Raw genomic sequence first — 16,869 nt, forward strand, 5'->3', positions numbered from 1 at the left:
TCTCCGCGTTCCGCATGCGACCATGCGGGCGGTTGCGCTGCTGATGCGGACGCGAACAAACGTCCGCGTTCAGCCTGCTGCTGCCTCATTACACTGTGTTTTTCCACCTGGGACCTTTTTCATAGTTGGGCAGCATTTAGGTAAATAGCAGCAGACAGTGCAGGGGACTATACTATACTACTTCCTGCACTAGATGTAGCATTATTTATATAGCTCTGACATCTTCTGCAGCACTGTATAGAGTACAGAGTTTCATAACGGTTAGCTCCGTCCACATCTTGATGACTCCTTTTCCCCAAAAAAAATCCAAAATTTGCAACAACACGCTTGTCACTCCAACCCGTCAACCCTCCCATATATATATATATATATATATATATATATATATATATATATATATATATATATATATATATATATATTAAAAAAATGGGGGGGGATGCGGGTGGTTTGTCTGTAAATAATCAGCATCGGGTGTCAAATTCCCTAGGTACGCTACTGTCTCTCTGGCTCTTTTTTGGCACAACAGTCTTTAGGGCTCTTTCACACCAGATCTCTTTTCCTGCGTTTCAACGCAAAGGCAACTCTTTGCGTTAACCAAGGTAAAATGAAAGTCCATAGACTTTCATTTTACCTTTCACACCCGACGCTGCATTTCGGTGCGTTGCGGTTCGACGGACCCGGGAGCGTTGAAACGCCGGGAGCCGTCAATTAATAGCTACCGCCGCTGATTGCGTCGCACCGCAGATTCCCGATGACACGGCTATTCAACGCGTGCTGGAGAACGGCTCCTGCATGCGTTGTCTAATGTGAAAGAGGCCTTAATCCAAGGGTAATGTTCCTATAAATGGCAAATGAGCAAACTTGGTCGTTGAAAACTTCAATCTGCAAAAATAAGATAAAGTGAATGAAATATACAAAAACAATAGGAAATTATTTATGAACTAGTGACTTAGCCCGTTTAAAAACGGGCTAGGTCTGTCACTAATACCGCCGCCACGCATCCATCGGGCACGCGAGTGCACACGCCGCGTGCACCCGCCGCACGCGCCAGCCGCACGCGCCCGCCGCACACGCCCACCTGCCCCTTCTGGCCCCGCCCTCCTCCGGCTTTCCACAGTGTCTCTGCGTCTGTCCCTGCACATGCGCAGTGCAAAAAAGCACTGACACAGGGATGGACGCAGGGACATTAGGGTTTTATTATATAGGATGTTTGGAAAAGTATGTTCAACAGCTGGACCTACAAGCCTTGCACAGCTCCTACAGACTTGGGTTTCTTAAGCTTGTCCCACCAAGACTTCAAGTGTAATTGATAGCTACATAGGCAGCTTGGACATATTGCTTAGATGCTAATTACTCCACATGTGTCAGGTTACTCCAAAATGTGCTGCTAATAAGTGTTGAATTTGGAAATAGTTATGGTAGTTCTCTCATGCATTATGGCTGTTGCTGTTGACTTTTTACAGCTTAGCATTTCTAGTAGCATAAAACAAATACTATATTTACTCGACTATAAGTCTATAAATTTAGGTATGACTCACTAAATAAAAGTATAGGGGTTGACTTATACATGAGTCACAAGCAACACTGAGTACACTGAGTAATGTTTGTATTCCGATTTGCAGCAATTTACCCAGTGGTAGGTGACACTTTCTTGATAAAGGAAATGCTAAGAAATGCTAAGAATGCTAAGAAAACACAGGTCTGAAAGTCCTGGCCACCCACAGCAATTAATAAGGAAATGGGCAGAAAAATACTGTGCTGCAGGAGGGGGTGAAAAATTGCCTCACTTGGGGGTCTGGAGGAGTTATTGGCTGCACTTAAAGGACAACTGTAGTGAGAGGGATATGGAGGCTGCCATATTTATTTCTTTTTTAACAATACCAGTTGCCTGGCAGCCCTACTGATCTATTTGGATGCAGTAATGCCCGAATAACACCAGAAACAAGCATGCAGATAATCTTGTCAGAAACACTTGATCTGCTGCATGCTTATTCAGGGTCTATGGCTAAAAGTATTAGGGGCAGAGGATCAGTGGGACTGCATGCCAGGCAACTGGTATTGCTTAATATGAAATAAATATGCCAGCCTCCATAGCCCTCTCATTTCAGTTGTCCTTTGAGGGATAGGAGGCGTTAATGACTGCAATAATGTATGCAGTGCAGTCATTAAACCCTTCTGGAACCCAAGTGCAGCTATTGCCTTTTCTGGGTAGACTTATACTTGAGTAATTAAAAAATTCTAGCTTAAAGCGGAATATAACCCTGCATTTCAACTTTGCTCTAAAACATTATTTACAGTATATTATATGGAACCAGCATTTTTTTTTACTAGACCAGCATTGGAAGGGTTACACAGTGCTTTAAAGTTCCTGGAGATTTCTGCAGACGCATCCGAAGCTGACATAGATACATTTTGTTTACATAAATGTATCTAAGTGTTGAATGTGACTCATCTCTCTGACTGAGAAGGAGTTGGAGGACAGCCAAAGAGTGTGTAACATTTCTCAATAGATACATATAACTAAATAGAATGTAACAATCTGAACTTCTGCATATCTCTCCACGGAACTTTAAACCTCTGTGTTTAACCCTTCCAATGCTGGTCTAGTAAAAAAAATGCTTTTTGCATATAATATGCTGTAAATAATGTTTTAGAGCAAAGTTGAAATGCAGGGTTATATTCCGCTTTAAGAGAGTGAAATATTGGAGTCGACTTATACACAAGGTCGACTTATATTTGAATATATACAAGTACTTTGTTTACCTGACTACCAAGTAGGGAAATTTTGCCAACAATCATATTTTTCTTAATCATTTAATACGGGAGCAATGGAGGTGCCACAGTAGGATGTAATAATTAATATTGTGTGGAATTTATAATATTCTGCTGTACAGTATAATACAGTTTAATATTTTGCAAAGCACAGGTTTTATGCATTGTACACTATTATCTGTTTACCCACCGTATAGTTTGTATGATGCATATAGACCCATCTATTTATACTGATGACATGTTCACTTAAATGCATCAGAATACAAATTTGTATGAAACTTTTTTTCTTGGTGTGCATCTCTTGAGATAGTTTGGCTTTTTAGCACAGTACCCTCTCGTTTGTGAATGATTAGACTGAAAGGTGTGCATAACAATTAATTGATCTGTTTGTTTAGTATCCAATGAACAGAAATTCCTTGTAAAGATTGTTTGATTGTTACATTTCAGATGAGCCACTTCTGATGTTTTTGTATTTTCTCTTTTTGTTAAAGGTCCTTCCTGTGACTCCCTTTACTGTGTTATGCTACCTGCATGATGTCAGAAAGTAAGGAATGGTGCACACATAGCTACAGTCCTTGGACCATAGACTTTCCCAGGTATGTGAAAAAGCTCTCAGGAGGCTTTATAACATTGTTGTAAGTAACTTTACAACATTTTAATGACATTGATTTTATTAGCAAATCACACTTTATGGCTTGCAAGAACGCTGCCTGCCCTGATCTCGGCCTGTCTTTAATACGCCTCTGTATTGTGAGCCTACTCTCGTCTGGATTGCCTCAGTGCATAGGCCTCAGGTGACTATTCAAGTGTACTGTGTTTGCTATACCTTGCTGTGTTTGGTGAATGCTATTTCCAGGTTGTATGCTACATCTACCTGCAGGGTATTGTAGTTTTTGTTAGGCCGGAGTTTGCACAGGTGTTAGGGCTGGGTTATAGGACAGTCATATGAGCATACAGTCTGACCTATAGCACGTAGCCAGACAAGCCTGACAGGACATGCCCGCATTGACAGGCTTAACTGAGGTTGAAAACCTTAATCCAGTTTTGTTTTAATTAATAGACTGAACTATGTCGCAAAAATATGTTTTCAAATCTTAGACTGCTTGCAGTCAAAGAAAAACAAATTATTATACGATCAAAACAGGGCCCGTTCAGATCACAAATGCGGATGGCCATGCGTGCGGAACGCGTGCGGACCGCAACGCGTACGAACGCATGGCCATCCGCGTTTGTTTGCGTTGCGTGGCTGATCCCATCACTGAAAAGTGAATGGGACAGCCACGCGTTTTGTCAAAATCTGCGTGCAGCATGCGTTCCCGGACCGCACAGGTCCGGGACGCATGCAGTGTGAACATCAGACAGTGCACTCTATGCACTGTCTGATGTCATGCGTGTCGGCCTCCTGCACACGTTTCCAAAACGCGGCTGGAAACGCGTGCAGTGTGAACGGGCCCTTACATTTTACCCATGAAATCTTTTCCTGCAAGTTTTTCCATTTTAGGAATTGTCTCATGATGGTCATCTAAAAAAAAACAACAATAATAATAAATTATATCATAACTATAGTAAAAAGGTTACCCACGACACATAAGAGTATAGCAATGACACTCAAAAACATGGGCATCCGCAGGTTGGGTAAAATAGGGCACCTGCTCCCCCCCCCCCGGCCGCCAGTTGCCCGCCGGCCATCCCCGCTGACTAGGGCAGAACAGCCAGCCCAGCGTCAGACCTCCGATCAGCCGGCGACCAGTGAGTTCGGGCGCTAGGACCTCGCTGACACCGCACTGATATGCGGAAGTGACATCACTTCTGCATATGCACCGCAGTGTTTACGGAGTACTGTGCGCCTGCTCTCACTGGTCGCTGGCTTATTCTGAGGCCTGAAGCTCACGCTGAGCTGCAGGGAGGACGATTAACGGTGAGTGGGGGGTACCTGTCACTATCTAAACTGGGGGTCCCTGTCACTACCTGAACTGAACTGGGGGTCCCTGTCACTACCTGAACAGGGGGTCCCTGTCACTACCTGAACTGGGGGTCCCTGTCACTACCTGCACTGAACTGGGGGTTCCTGTCACTACCTGAACTGAACTGAGGGTCCCTGTCACTAACTGAACTGGGGGTCCCTGTCACTACCTACACTGAACTGGGGGTCCCTGTCACTACCTGAACTGAACTGAGGGTCCCTGTCACTAACTGAACTGGGAGTCCTTGTCACTACCTGATCTGGTGATCCCTGTCACTACCTGAACTGAACTGGGGGTCCCTGTCACTACCTGAACTGGGGATCCCTGTTACTACCTGAACTAGGGGTCCCTGTCACTACCTGAACTGGGGGTCTCTGTCACTACCTGAACTGGGAGTCCCTGTCACTACCTGAACTGGGGGTCCCTATCACAAACTGAATAGGGGGTCCCTGTCACTACCTGAACTGGGGGTCCCTGTCACTACCTGAACGGAGGGGCACCTGTCACTACCTGAACTGGGGTTGCCTGTCACTACCTGAACTGGGGGTCCCTGTCACAAACTGATCTGGATGTCCGTGTCACAAACTGCACTGGGGGTCCCTGTCACTACCTAAACTGGGGGTCTCCTGTCACTACCTGAACTGGGGGCACCTGTGTCGGAGGCGCTCGCAATCTAATTCTTACTATAGTCCTAGTCTGATGTCCTACAGGTAGCCACTAACGTTCCAATTTCTATCGAAAAATCGTTCGAGCGATCAGAAATTCTGATCGGAAGTGAAATATTGTAATAAATCGTTCACTACACCATCAATGAAACAATCTTTACTTCCTATCTATCACAACCAACAAGAAAATCCAAATTTTGGTTCGACGAAAATTTATTCGGGCGACATTTTTTTCACTCGTTCATAATCGATTGTGTCCACCAACTGAGATTATTTACAACCAATCCGATCCAAATTTCTGATCGCTCGAACGATTTTTCGCTAGAAATTGGACCGTTAGTGTCCACCTTACCATTGCTAAATTCATGTAAATTTGGCTCCACCCATTACCACACCCACACCCTGGTCCATGGCCACGCCTATCCCCCCTCCTTTTTGCCCCCCCCTGGAAAATTTTCTGCGGATGCCCATGCCCACAAATAATTGAATCAAAAGAAGTAGAAAAAAACGATGGTTTTCAAGAATACATTTATTGCCTCTCACTTGTCATATATAGTTTTGAAAAAATATAAATTAAGTGATTTCTGTATGAAAAATTGAAGAGATGAGCCCTTAAAGTTCTCTCATCTTATCAACAATTTTTTTTTTCATCACCTGGCAAGGGCAAAAGGACTAAAGAGTAGTGCAAAAAACCCACCAGACTTAACCCCCCCAGGACCACCTCACGCCAATGGGCGTGGCCATGGTGGCAGTCCCAGGACTGCCTAATGCCAATTGACGTAAAGTCCTGGGGCTGCAGTTTGCAGGAGATCTCGCGCAGCTCCTGCTCGGGGGCGGGGCTCCGCCTCGCCTTCAGTCTCCGAGCGGCAATTTCTGCTCAGGAGACTGTTAGACGGCAAAACCGCGGTCTTTACATGTAGTACAGCGCTGCAATCAGCAGCAGCGCTGTACTGGGGACAGCCGTGTCACACGGCTGTCCCCCTGGGGGACAGGAGAGAGATCGACTCTCATAGGCAGAAGTCTATGACAGCCGATCGCATGATTGGCCGGCTGGGGGAAGGGAGGGAATTGCTAAAAATAAATAAATAAACAGAAATAGTAAAAAACATAAAAAAATATGAACATAAATATTTATTTTAAAAAAATAAACACAAGGGGGGTGATCAGACCCCACCAACAGAGAGCTCTGTTGGTGGGGAGAAAAGGGGGGGGGATCACTTGTGTGCTGTGTTGTGCGGCCCTGCAGCTTGGCCTTAAAGCTGCAGTGGCCAATTATGAACAAAACAGCCTGGTCTTTAGGGGGGTTTACCACTGTGGTCCTCAAGTGGTTAAAAGAGTCCCGAGGCAAATAAAACAATAAAACATTACTTACCTGGGGCTTCTTCCAACCCCTAGAAGTCCTTTAGGTCCTTTGTCGCAGCTCCTGTCCTCCACGCTGTCCCTCTGGCTGCCTGTAAGTATCGCCGACCCATTGGCAGGTCAACACTTCTGCGCATGTGCGTGCGAGCTCCCACACATAAATACGCCCACGTCATCAGATGTGTACTGCGCAGGCACTGTATGCACCCGGTGATGTGGACCTGTGCATGCAAGAGTGATCGCAGGCACCTGTACGTGCCCAGAATGGAACTGAAACCAAGTGTGCCCATTTTATTATGCAAGCAATAACTAATGGAGCAAGGTAGCCCAAAGCAACTAACCTGAAATCGGCTCTCTTAAAGTACAGTCTGAAAATATTGTAGTTAGCCAATTATATGGTGCAGTGCTATACACCGAATATTAAAATAAGTGTTTGCAGTGTATTTAAATGGACAAACCTGATGTGTAATGAGTACAGTTTTTTCCTCCACTGTGAAAGTAAAGGGAAATAAGTACACTTATATATTATAATTTTCCTGGGCTAGAAACTTTTGTAAGGACTAATAGATTCTGCAGATCTGACATAGATGGTTTCAATGTGTAGTGCCAATAGATGGGAATAAAATGCCACCCTCACCTGGGTCAAACTGGACTATTTTAAACTACATACACACATTCGCAATTGTCTGCTGAAATGACAAATAATGATCATTTTAGATGAAGAACTTCCACACAAGAAGTGTGTGTACAAAGCTTGCCTGACTGATCCTGCTCGGGCATCAGGGATTGACCCCCAACACCCAAGCACGACCAATCACAAAGTTATTTTCAGCATCCCCGTCCATCCCCCGAGCAATGGAATCCCTCTGTCATGTGTCAATCGCCATCCCTCTCAAGGCTAAGGATGTGTCTGCAGAACATCATTCCCCAAATTGTCGCCCAAGGGATCATTCCTGATTCCCGATGGGTGACAATTATCAGATGTGTGTACGTAGCTAGAAAGTTGCTGAAAGGTTATCAGATAGCAGCTGTATAGCTGCCTGCAAATACAGGTATGCATCCAAAGTGAGGATTCCTCCAATAAATCTATGGCAAGCTGAATCGACTTAATAAAGTTTTTGTAACGATTGTAAAATTATCTCCCTGGTCAGTGCACAGGACGGGCGCTGACACTACGGAAATCCTCCACAAGCGTATAATTAAAGAGAACCCAACTATGGTGCTATGCACCTGTAGAGGGAGATTCCCACCGGCAGATGGAGCTGTGGAGTGCAGACGAACACAGCCTCTGCACAGCCACAGATGCCAGAAGGGAATTGTACGAGTAGAAGCAATGCAGGGCAAGATAGCCCTTAAAGAGAGAGAGCACAGAGACAGAATGTATGTGTGTCCACCAATCCAGTCGCCACCCAGCGACGGTGAACACACAACAGCGGAAACCAAGTGAGAACGCAATCGCAAGAGATGACGATTGCTAACAGCGACAGAAGACTGAATAAGCACAGAGATAGAATGTATGTGTGTCCACCAATCCAGTCGCCACCCAGCGACGGTGAACACACAACAACGGAAACAAAGTGGGAACGCAATCGCAAGAGTGGCGATTGCCAATAGTGACACAAGACCGAATTAGACAGAGCACAAGTGTAGCAGGAAAGACATAGCAAATAACAATGATCAGGACATCAAGGAAAATAACAAACGCTAGCTAAACGCGAACACCGCACTCATTCGCAACAGCGAACACGTTTAAGACACGATCACCGTGCATTAGGCGCCCAGTGATAAGCGTGCCACCCTAACTAACCAATGTAACACAAACACGAAATAGAGAACGCGAACGCTTGCTAAACGGTTACCTCACCGAGCCTACAGCAAGCATTCGTATCAGACAAGACAGACAGAAGGGAATACCAGTAGCAACCGCTGCTCTGGCTAGCACACCTAAGACAGAATACAGAAGGAACCACCGCTGCTACCGCTAGAGCGGATGTGATCCAGACAGACAAACAGATGGGGCTACCAGTAGCAACCGCTGCTCTGGTTAGCACCCCTAAGGCAGAATACAGAAGGAAGCACAGCCACTACCACTAGGGCGAATGCAATCCAGACAGATGGAGCAGCCAGCAGCAACCGCAGCTCTGGCCTACACTCCTAGACAGACAGAACGATTTCGTGTCGACCACCGCTGGCGACAAGACAATCGAGACAGAGAGACAGAACAAGGCAATACAGATAATACAACCTGACTGCACTAGAAGGGATGCCTAGTGCAGTCCCAAGGAATACTCTAAGATAATCTTTTGCAAAGAATAGCAAGGCTGACACTCCAGGAGAGTTTAGCAGGAACAAACCATCATGACCAGCAAGGAATTCTGGGAGCACAAGGTATTTATACTGCAAGCCATCAAAGGAGGCAGCTAGGCAATTTGCATCACAAGTGTATGCAAATTCCTGACCAGCAGAGTAACTCTGAAACTTGCAAAGTGAAGACAGGTCTCTTTTCCAGAGACCTGCAACACTCAGACCCAAAGAATGGACAAACAGCTGTCTGCCTGTGCAGACAGCTGAGCGGATCATTACAGTACCCCTCCCCCCCCCCTCTAGAGACGGCTTCCAGACGTCTCTCAACACTGATATTTAAAAAAAAAAAATCTGACTGAACACTCATGAAGGTCAGGTCAGCCGGACAAGGCCCAATTCCAGAGTCAATCCTCCCGAAACCGACCTCGTTGGAAGCAGAAGCCACCAAAACATGCCCATCAGTACTACAGGTCTCAGCGTAACACCCATCAGAACTGTGAATGCCAGGGAAGAACCCATCCACACCCTCCAAGCAATACCCACCACCTTCCAGGGAGCGTCCAAAAATACCGAACCTGCCACAATACCTATTCGAAGTGTCCCTTTCAACAGAGAAGCCACTGTTGATCTCATCCAGGGTACCAGAAAATATTTCTCCCAGAATCTCCCAGAACACTTTGAATCTACGCAGAGATCCCAAGAGGCAAGAACGATCACCAGGCTCACATGGAGAACTACCAAGAACCCCTATGGAACCTATGACAATTCAGGATTCAGGATTACCAGGACATCCATCAAGATCAGGGCTTTCAGTGACCACTTCTGGGCATGCAAGCAGGCAGGCAATATCAGAACATGTCTCCACCGAGGAAGCATCTGGGCATGCTGGTAACCGAGACACACTTGGGCTTTCTGGGTCACAGAGCACATCGGGGTACACTAGCACAAGAGAAACCTCAGGACATGTCGAGGAACTGCCAACCTCAGAGTCCGTCACAACCGTCACAAGACCAAAACCAGAACCGGACAGAAAATCATCACGAGTAGTAGTCACAAGTACTGGACTTTCAAAAGAAGACTTGGACTCAGACTTAGAAATTTCCGTGACTGTAATGGTATCTAACCAAAACTCATCATTGACTACGCGTGACTGAAGTTCCACAAGAGCTGCAAAAGTAGTCAGTATAGCAGCGATGCCTACTGAAGTGGGCAATACCTCAGACGGCCCTGCGGGGCAGGAGGCACCTCCTAAAAGTTCTGCACCCTTTGGGAGGAACTCGGAGACCTCCAGAACATCAAACAAAAGCTCAGGAGCATTGTTTCCCAAGTTTTCTGACAAAGAAATCAAGGATTCTGAACTATCCATGTTACAGGGCAAAACATCAAATACATTTTGTGGACAGAGCAAATGTCCCAGGGATGGTTCTACAATCCGCTGAGATTGAGTTTCATCTTCATGAACAGGATGCACAGGAATATCTACTGGAACACACACTGACTCCCTAACTCTAATCTCACTGTACGCAGAATTCTGCATAGCAGTCAGACTAGACTGCAATTCCAAAATAGCAGAAAAACAGGGGAGAATAGTATCAATACCTACACGAGCCTCTAGGGTCACTGCAGGAGATTTTATGCAAGGCAATATTGACTCATCCAGAGTACAGGGTGGAGAGTCAGTACTATCTTCAGAGCAAGAAAGGGACTCACAAATGTCAGTGCGAGTGGACATCATGGTTTTATTCATGGTACAGGGCAGGCTCACAGAAACCTTCTCTGGACAAGGCAAAGATCCCTCAGTATCAGATTCGCAAAACCAAAGCGCTGTCTCACCCTTAGACTCGGCTAACAATGTCGAATCCGAGGAGTCAGAACGCAAAATTTGCGAATCCAAGATCGCTTTAGGTTGTGAACCTGACGCTACCAAAGCGCAAACCTCCGCAATCTGTGGACCAGACTGCAAAGCGTTCAGGACAGAAACACTGGAGCAACTGTCATCAGGCAACGTGCCTTTACAGGTGTGAACAGAGTGAGACATAGATTTATTTGCAGAAGAAGTTGTGACAACAACAGGAGAAACTTTATTAGTCATATTAACAACAACAACAAATAACATTTGTAAAGCGCTTTTCTCCCGTGGGACTCAAAGCGCATAAGCATGGCTCCGACCATCGTGGTACAGAGAAAGAATTTTATAAGTCTGGAAATGCCAGGCTAAACAGGTGGCTTTTCAGTCTGGATTTGAATAGTTCCATGCATGGTGCTGTCTTTACTGGGTGTGGCAGGGAGTTCCAAAGAGTAGGGACAGCATGACCGAAGGCTCTATCTCCAGATCTTTTGAGGTGCACTCTGGGAGTGACCAAGTTTATAGAACTTGCTGATCTGAGGTTGTGAAAGGTGTGGTGCAGCTTCAGCAAGTCCTTCATGTATCCAGGGCCCAGATTGTGCAGGGATTTGAATGTCAGCAGTCCAATCTTGAAGAGTATTCTCCATTCTACTTGTAGCCAGTGCAGTGAGCGAAGGATCGGTGTAATGTGACAGTGGCGAGGCTGGTTTGTTAGCAATCTGGCAGCAGCATTCTGCACTAATTGCAGGCGACGCAGGTCCTTTTTGGGGAGGCCAGCATAAAGGGCATTGCAGTAGTCCAGCCGTGATGTGATGAAGGCGTGGACTAGGGTTGGAAGAACCTCTGGGGGAATCAGGTGTTTAATCTTTGCAATGTTCTTCAGATGAAAGTAGGAAGATTTAACTACAGATGAAATTTGGTTTCTGAAACTCAATTCCCCATCGATTAGTACGCCAAGGCTGCGCACAAGGTTGGAGCTGTTTATGTCTGAATTCCCAATCCTGATTTGTGTTGCTTTAGGATAGAGCTGTTTTGATGGCGAGTGCTGGCTTTGGACAAACAGGACCTCTGTTTTGTCAGCATTCAGTTTCAACCAGTTATCATTCATCCATGCCTGTAGCTCAGCTAAGCAAGAGTTTATTTTTGGAGTAGGGTCTGTTCCACCAGGTTTGAAGGACAGGCATAGCTGTGTGTCATCGGCGTAGCAGTGGTACGTCAGGCCATGACGTTGGATAAGTGTACCGAGTGGCAACATGTAGATTGCAAACAGCAGAGGGGATAGGATTGATCCTTGTGGCACTCCGAATTGTAGAGGTGCAGGTTTGGACATTATAGGACCTAGGGATACTCTCTGTGTTCTGTCAGTCAGGAATGATCTGAACCACTGGAGGACTGATCCACTGATGCCACAGTACTCCTGCAGTCTGTTAAGCAGGATTTCATGGTCAACTGTATCAAAAGCCGCTGAGAGATCCAACAGGATTAGGATAAAGCATTACCCTCTGTCCCTTGCCATGAGCAGATCGTTGCAGATTTGGATGAGGGCTGTTTCACAGCTGTGGTGTTTCTTAAAGCCAGATTGTAGAGGGTCCAGGATGTTGTTTACTGACAGCCTGGTTTCAAGTTGCAGATAGACAGCCTTTTCAATAACTTTACCTAAGAAGGGGAGGTTGGAGTCAGGTCTGTAGCTGCTCATAGCATCTGGATCCATGGAAGGTTTTTTAAGAAGTGGCTTGATGATTCCTTCTTTTAGAGAGGTAGGAAACCTCCCTGCTTGCAGAGAGCAATTTACTATTTTATGAAATGCTGGACCAAGCAGGTCAGGGCATTTCAGCATATGTTTAGTTGGTCCAGGGTTCAGGTTGCAGGTTGTCTGGCGGAGGCGATGGAGGATGTCTGAGATCTCTTCCTCACTAATACTTTTGAAGTCAGTCCAGGGTGTTAGATTGTTTTTGCAACTATTTCCAGGAGTTGAATAAGTCTTAGGTGCTGTGGACTGAATGAGAGACCGAATAGAGGATACTTTGTCAGCAAAGTAGCAAGCAAATTTCTCGCATAGCTCCTTTGAGGGAGTTATAGTAGGTTTTAGACATTACTTTTGAGGCTGCATAGTTTAGGAATTTTCCCCATAGCAGGATCATAGATGGAAGATCTTGAAAAATTTCTGGGAGAAAAAGATCTGTTCTTAAGTGACAAGGGATCGCACATATCTTTGACAAAACTGACACATTTACGTTGATCATAATCTGCAGGAACGCCTGAGAAACAGGCATTAGATCGCACAGTGTCTGAACTCACTTGCTTTACCCCAGAAAGGCAGGAACAATCATCCGATAATGGTGTATCTTTATTGGAGTCAATTGGTTGGTGCGTGTGCAATTCATCCAAAATCGGCTGCCACACACAAATCACCGGATCCACAAAACATTCGTCACACTCATCAGAATCAATCAAATTGTACACAGAATTAACACAATCATTAAAGGGACTCCGAGCTCAGAAAAAAAAGGAAAGTTGTACTCACCAGGGGCTTTTTCCAGCCCAGTGCTGGTCGGGAGGTCCCACGCCGGCGTCCTGGCTCCTCTCCTTCTCCCCGCTCCGAAATGGCTGGCAGGCCGCAGCCCGGGCGACACTCTCCCGAGTGTCGGGCTGCTTCTTCCGCATATGACGCGGATTACGTCACACGCCGGCCGCCTCGCGTCATCACGGCGGCCGGCGTGAAAGTACTGCGCATGCGCGAACAAAGCGCGCATGCGCAGTACTTTCACGCCGGCCGCCGTGATGACGCGAGGTGGCCGGCGTGTGACGTAATCCGCGTCATATGCGGAAGAAGCAGCCTGACACTCGGGAGAGTGTCTCCCGGGCTGCGGCCTGCCAGCCATTCCGGAGCGGGGAGAAGGAGAGGTGCCAGGACGCCGGCGTGGGACCTCCCGACCAGCACTGGGCTGGAAAAAGCCCCTGGTGAGTACAACTTTCCTTTTTTTTCTGAGCTCGGAGTCCCTTTAAGAATCTCTTCGCTTTCTGCGATGTAAAAATCACAAAACACCTTAGAATCAATCTCGAACTCCTCAATCAAAGCCCCAATCTCCCATGAAGCAAATGGAGGCTCAAACAACCCTGTATCAAGGTAACATTCATACAGGTTGGGATCAGGAACATGCATAGATTTTCTTACACCTTTAATATACTGAATAATTCTGCCTATCATAGGATCCACATATGCTTTTGCTTGGGGCAACAAAGCCTGAGACTGAGAAGTCTCTCTGCATTCAAGTGTGTTCCACATTTCAGACTTTACAGAAATAATTTCTTTATTAGTAGTTGCTATGGGCAACAGATTTTTCCGCTGTGAAGCCTTTCTAGATTTTCTCCTTTTAGTTTTACTCACTACAAGTGGCTGCTGTCTAGATACAGGGGAGCTGATACTGCATTCATTATCACACTGAATGGTTTTGCATGGAATGGATAGAACAGCTGACTGATTAGCAGGTACACACTCATCAAGAATAGATGGTAAGCAAGGCAATTTAAACCAGTGGGAAAAAAATCAATGTAAGAAACTGATAAGGATTATCATTCCCGGAATGACTTTTGAAAATCTCATAAGCCCACGAAAACAGATCTCCTTGCAATAGCGTATAAGCTAATTGGAGAGCTGACGTGGACGGATCAGTAGTTTGAAAGGTAGGATTCAGAAGAAATCTTACACATTCAGAAAGGAAGTCCTCTTTAGTTTCAGAATCTAGTCTTTTAAAGCTCTTAAAGATATAAGAACCATATTCGTCAAAAACGTACAAATCGGAAATTCCCTCTACACTGGGAATTTCGGTTTGGCTGGTCATACTGTATCGATTGTGGAATTATCTCCGTGGTCAGCGCACAGGATGGGCGCTGACACTACGGAAATCCTCCACAAGCGTATAATTAAAGAGAACGCAGCTACGGTGCTATGCACCTGTAGAGAGAGATTCCCACCGGCAGATGGAGCTGTGGAGTGCAGACGAACACAGCCTCTGCACTGCCACAGATGTCAGATGGGAATTGTACGAGTAGAAGCAATGCAGGGCAAGATAGCCCTTAAAGAGAGAGAGCACAGAGACAGAATGTATGTATGTCCACCAATCTAGTCGCCACCCAGCGACGGTGAACACACAACAGTGAAGACCAAGTGGGAAAGCAATCGCAAGAAATGGCGATTGCTAACAGCGACACAAGACTGAATAAGCACAGAGATAGAATGTATGTGTGTCCACCAATCTAGTCGCCACCCAGCGACGGTGAACACAGAACAGCGGAAACCAAGTGAGAACGCAATCGCAAGAGATGACGATTGCTAACAGCGACACAAGACTGAATAAGCACAGAGATAGAATGTATGTGTGTCCACCAATCCAGTCGCCACCCAGCGACGGTGAACACACAACAACGGAAACGAAGTGGGAATGCAATCGCAAGAGTGGCGATTGCCAATAGTGACACAAGACCGAATTAGACAGAACACAAGTGTAGCAGGAAAGACATAGCAAATAACAATGATCAGAACATCAAGGAAAATAACAAACGCTAGCTAAACGCGAACACCGTACTCATTCGCAACAGCGAATGCGTTTAGGACACGATCACCATGCGTTAGGTGCCCAGTGATAAGCATGTCACCCTAACTAACCAATGTAACACAAACACGAAATAGAGAATGCAAACGCTTGCTAAACGGTTACCTCACCGAGCCTACAGCAAGCGTTCGTATCAGACAAGACAGACAGAAGGGACTACCAATAGCAACCGCTGCTCTGGCTAGCACCCCTAAGACAGAATACAGAAGGAACCACCGCTGCTACCGCTAGAGCAGATGTGATCCAGACAGACAAACAGATGGGGCTACCAGTAGCAACCGCTGCTCTGGTTAGCACCCCTAAGGCAGAATACAGAAGGAAGCACAACCACTACCACTAGGGCGAATGCAATCCAGACAGATGGAGCAGCCAGTAGCATCCGCAGCTCTGGCCTACACTCCCAGACAGACAGAACGATTTCCTGTCGACCACCGCTGGCGACTAGACAATCGAGACAGAGAGACAGAACAAGGCAATACAGATAATACAACCTGACTGCACTAGAAGGGATGCGTAGTGCAATCCCAAGGAATACTCTAAGATAATCTTTTGCAAAGAATAGCAAGGCTGACACTCCAGGAGAGTTTAGCAGGAACAAACCATCATGACCAGCAAGGAATTCGGGGAGCACAAGGTATTTATACTGCAAGCCATCAAATGAGGCAGCTAGGCAATTTGCATCACACGTGTATGCAAATTCCTGACCAGCAGAGCAACTCTGAAACTTGCAAAGTGAAGACAGGTCTCTTTTCCAGAGACCTGCAACATTCAGACCCAAAGAATGGACAAACAGCTGTCTGCCTGTGCAGACAGCTGAGTGGATCATTACAGTTTTGACCACAGATTATGTGCACGTGAATGCAATCACACAACTGTGCACAAAAATGCTAATTCACTCATCTTTCATTGACCATGCTTATGGTGTTATATGACCAAGGCGATGGTTGCCAACTCTTTAGAAGACAATTTCAAAAACTCCAGGCCAGATTTGCTTATTCTCTCTAGACTCTCAGCCTGGATAATTTTAGTAAGCTAGGACTTAAATGCAAACGTTTGCTGCACTGCAGCGTTGCTCTTACCAGCCTGATGTTGCAGGGACTCAGCGAAGATGAACAAACAAATTAGAGTGACCCACTTCATGGCTGAAAATGTCTTAGGGAGTTTTTATTTATTTATTTATATAGCACCCACATATTCTCTTGGAAGCCTAAAGAATTTATACAATTTTCTGAACCCTCTTAGGAATTAACTAGAGTGGCTTTTTAATTTACGTAAATAGTGCTCATCTGGAAAAATCTAGTGATGATAAAAAACAATATTGAATGAATTGTAAAGTGGGCGGA

At 45.8% G+C, this 16,869-nt stretch overlaps 1 long non-coding RNA gene across 2 annotated transcripts in view; it reads left to right on the plus strand.

Annotated features, from left to right (window-relative positions):
* Positions 1-16,869, plus strand: part of LOC137504886 (uncharacterized) — a 101,602-nt gene that overhangs the window by 26,071 nt on the left and 58,662 nt on the right. The window contains exons 4-5 of one of the 2 annotated variants that reach the window (XR_011019522.1): positions 3,267-3,371; positions 3,453-3,551. This is a non-coding gene — a long non-coding RNA (uncharacterized lncRNA). Of the gene's footprint in view, positions 1-3,266; positions 3,372-3,452; positions 3,552-16,869 lie in introns of those variants that run through there. The other variant, XR_011019516.1, reaches the window with a different exon arrangement.

This window comes from Hyperolius riggenbachi, chromosome 1, assembly GCF_040937935.1.
Source record: "Hyperolius riggenbachi isolate aHypRig1 chromosome 1, aHypRig1.pri, whole genome shotgun sequence".
Lineage (NCBI taxonomy): Eukaryota > Metazoa > Chordata > Amphibia > Anura > Hyperoliidae > Hyperolius > Hyperolius riggenbachi.